The following is a 4,543-nucleotide window of genomic DNA, read 5'->3' on the forward strand; positions in this document are numbered from 1 at the left end:
ACATGGATAAAAAAGATGTGCACATTATGCCTCTGGTCTTACCGTTGTCCTTTCTTAGTCAGAAATCAATGGGTGTATGTTCAGCTTTACTAATTCGCAAAACCTAAGCTTTCTCACTTCATTTTCCATTTCAGATTTTTATACTGATAAAGTCAAGGAGACTAACTGGTCTCTGTTTTTCAAATAAGTTACATAGGTTTTTGTGAGATCTAGGCTGATAAAAGAAACATGCCTAAATATTGGTTGGTGGCATTTCAATGTGAAATTTAAGAATCCTTTTATATTAGGTATGGAACTGATATACAATAACATATGGGTAATTCTTTATAAATCTTGTCGAGTTTTTTTTTATTAGACAAAGACAAAGAGCAATTAGAATTATGTTTCTCAGATCTCATTGTATAATTAGTAAAAATGGCTAAAATTTGGGCACATTGCTAAGATATTTAATACCATGAGAAATTTATCTCTGTAGAAGTTTTCTGAAAACTTTAAAGTTCTGTACAGAAAGAGGAATCCTACTTCCTGTCATGCTTTTCTCAAAACAAAATTTATTCCATTTTAAGTAGCACATATTTTGTTGAAAACCATAGTTTCTAATGATTTTGAATTGTTCTGAATAGCTTTTAAAAACACATGTATTAACAAAGGTTTGTTCATATATGATGTATGTAATATGGACATGTGCTCACTTCAGCAGCACATATACTAAAATTGGAATCATACAGAGAAGATTAGCATGGCTGCTGTGCAAGGATAACATGCAAATTTGTGAAGTGTTCCATATTTTTAGTATAAATTATTTCAACCGTTGTGGAAGACAGTGTCCCAATTTTTCAAGGATCTAGAAATAGTAATACCATTTGACCTAGCAATTCCATTACTGGGTATATACCCAAAGAATTATAAATTGTTCTGTTATAAAGACACATGCACACATACGTTCATTGCTGCACTGTTTACAATAGCAAAGACTTGGAATCAACCCACATGACTATCAATCATAGACTGGATAAAGAAAACGTGGCACATATATACCATGGAATACTATGCAGCCATAAGAAATGATGAGTTCGTGTCCTTTGTAGGGACATGGACTAATCTGGAAACCATCATAGTGAGCAAACTGACACAAGAACAGAAAACTAAACTCTGCATGTTCTCACTCATAAGTGGGTGTTGAACAATGAGAACACATAGACACAGGGAGGGGAACATCACACACTGAGGTCTGGTGGGGGCTGGGGGAGCTGGGGAAGGATAGCAGGGGATGGGGAGATTGGGGAGGGATAACATTAGGATAAATACCTAATGTAGGTGATGGGGAGATGGAGGCAGCAAACCACCATGACATGTGTATACCTATGCAACAATCCTACAGGAGCTGCACATGTACCCGAGAACTTAAAGTATAAAAAAAAAAAAAATGGACATGTGTATTTTCACAGATACCTCACTGAAAACTTATAGGCATAACGCTGATCTATTGTGTTCCTCTTAAAATTTAAACTCTATTTGCTTTTTCCTCTTTTAAAAATTTATTATCTTTAAGTTCTGGCACACATGTGCAGATTGTGCAGGTTTGTTATAAAGTTATACATGTGCCATGGTGGTTGATTGCTGCATCCATCACCCTGTCATCTATATTAGGTATTTCTCCTAATGCTATCCCTCAATACCCCACACCCCTTGCTATTCCTCTCCTTCCCCCCCCCACCCCCGGGCCCCTGTGTGTGATGTTCCCCTCACTCTGTCCATGTGTTCTCATTGGTCAACACCCACTTAAAAGTGATAAAATGCAGCATTTGGTTTTCTGTTCTTGTTTCAGTTTGCTGAGAATGATAGTTTCCAGTTTCATCCATGTCCCTGCAAAGAACATGAACTCATCCTTTTTATGGTTGCATAGTATTCCATGGTGTATATGTGCCACATTTTCTTTATCCAGTCTATGATTGATGGGCATTTAGGTGGGTTCCAAATCTTTGCTATTTGGCATCTGGAAATAAGTAAGAAGTGAACTCTCATTCTTTAAAAATAACTTTTATACTTGTGTCAGCAGAATTAATTTTGGGGTATAAAATGTGAGGGAATTTACTGAGTGATGTTATAGTAATTATTTCACAATTTTAAGTAAGCTTCAGATGAATGAACTTGGTGCATTTGAAGGAGGCTCATTTTTTGTTTCTTTTCTTTTTTGAGACAAGGTCTCATTCTGTCACCGAGGTTGAATTGCAGTGGCACCATCTCCAGCCATCACAACCTCTGCTTCCCAGGCTCAAGCCATCCTCCCACCTCATCTTCCCCAGTAGCTAGGAGTACAGGCACATATTACCATATCCGGCTAATTTGTGTATTTTTTGTAGAGATAGGGTTTTACCATTTTTCCCAGGCTAGTCTTGAACTCCCGGCCTCAAACAATCTACCTGCCTTGACCTCCCAAAGGGTTGAGATTACAGGCACGAGCCACCACATCCAGCCAGGAGGTTCATTTCTAAATCAACATGTAAATATATTTTAATCTTTAATGTTTATAAATGATGTTTGTATTCCTTAAAGTTTTCTGAAGATTTCAAACCTATCAATATAGGTTTATATTAACTTATCCATATAAGTTTCCTTTAATAAAAGTGTAGGAGACAAAATGAGAAACAATTTTGCTATAATCCTTAAATTTATATGAAAACATTGGTAAATTTTTAATACATTCATATTAATGTAATTGAAGATGTGCCCAGTGTATTATGGGTAACCAGTTTCACAAGATAAAATGTGACCATATACAACTCTAAAAAATAGAGAAAACTAGCTTTTCCATAGTCTGTTTGATCAATACATTCCTTATTTTTCCCTATATTAAACTTAATATAGTCATGCATTTCTTCTATAATACATCCTGCAGTACTGAACTGTTTAGTCCTTATTTGTGGGTAAGTTTTGATTTCCATTTTGGTTGTTATCATGGCCTCTATAAAGCAATGATTTCTAATCTTAGATTCTGCACAAGTAATATAAAATCTTAACAAACTAGTTACTTTATTAAAGATAGAAATTATAACAATATATCCATTACTTAAGAAATTTAAAATTTTTAGAATGTGTCAAAATGATATATTCCAGCTTTTTCTCAGTGTTTCACTAAAATGTAGTACATTCTGCTTCAAAGTTACATTTTGAGAAAAATAATAATCATCGTTGAGATGTTAATGCAGTTATATACTCTAAGTGTACAAAGTGTCACATTTGTCACATAATTAGGTTTTTCAAGTTATTTCTAGCTTTTTCTTCATGATCCCTTACATATTTTTAATTTAAAAAACCTATTGAGCATAAAATAAATGGGATTCAGAATATTATATTTAATACTTGTTTATAATACCTGTGAGATAAAACATTGAACATTGATGAGCAACGTAAGCAGTTTTTCTTTCCAAGACAAGCATTAGCTGATGACACCAGAACCCCCGGTAAATAGCCCTGATGTGACTCACCTGTTATTTAGCTTATAGCGTGTCGTATTCTAGCTCCAAATAATCTGTCACAATTTAATAACTCTAAACATTAGTATATAAAATCAGAAATAATGGGGTGTACCTATAAAACTCTAAGGTCATGATTATTCCTACGGAAATGGCAATCTTTATTTTCAACAGCTACTTTGACAGAGTTGTTTTGTGTGTGTTTATTGAGTAAATAGATAACACTACAGACATCATCATTAACATAGAAAATAACCTTGCTCCTGATTATTAGCTATTTTGGAATCTACAGATTGTTTCATATTTATGAGGGCATTTCTGTAACACTGAATGTTTTCCCTCCTTAATTTAATAAAAAGAAACCCACTGAAATGTATCCATCAGCTGTGCATGACATTACTTGTTTCATTGTTTTTGCTTTTTTTTTTTTTAGTCCTACTTTAGGCTCTGGGGTACATGTGTAGATCATGCAGGATTGCTGCATAGGTACATACATGGCCATGTGGTTTGCTACCTTCATCCTCCTGTCACCTGTATCTGGCATTTCTCCTCATGTTCTCTCCCCAACCTCCTCACCCTCATGCTGTCCCTCTTTAAGCACTCGCCCCAACAGACCCCAGTGTGTGATGCTCCCCTACCTGTGCCCATGTGTTCTCATTGTTCAACACCAGCCTATAAGTGAGAACATGCTGTGTTTGGTTTTCTGTTCTTCCGTCAATTTGCTGAGAATGATCATTTCCAGATACATCCATGTCCCTACAAAGGACATGAACTCATCATTTTTTATGGCAGCATAGTAATCCATAGTGTATATGTGCCACATTTTCCGTGTTCAGTCTGTCATTGATGGGCATTTGGGTTGATTCCAGGTCTTTGCTATTGTAAACAGTGCCTCAGTGAACATATACGTGCATGTGTCCTTATGAAAGAATGATTTATAACCCTTTGGGTATATACCCAGTAATAGGATTGCTGGGTCAAATTGAATTTCTATTTCTAGATCCTTGACGTTTCACCACACTGTCTTCCACTATGACTGAGCTAATTTACACTCCCACCAACAGTGT

The 4,543-nt window shown here is 35.5% G+C and overlaps 1 non-coding gene across 1 annotated transcript; it reads left to right on the forward strand.

Moving 5' to 3' along the window:
- The first annotated feature begins 684 nt into the window (after positions 1-684).
- LOC120365789 (U6 spliceosomal RNA) lies at positions 685-791 on the forward strand. The gene has a single exon (XR_005580639.1). It is a non-coding gene; the product is annotated as a U6 spliceosomal RNA (small nuclear RNA).
- The last annotated feature ends 3,752 nt before the right edge of the window (positions 792-4,543 follow it).

This window comes from Saimiri boliviensis, chromosome 16 (assembly GCF_048565385.1).
Source record: "Saimiri boliviensis isolate mSaiBol1 chromosome 16, mSaiBol1.pri, whole genome shotgun sequence".
Lineage (NCBI taxonomy): Eukaryota > Metazoa > Chordata > Mammalia > Primates > Cebidae > Saimiri > Saimiri boliviensis.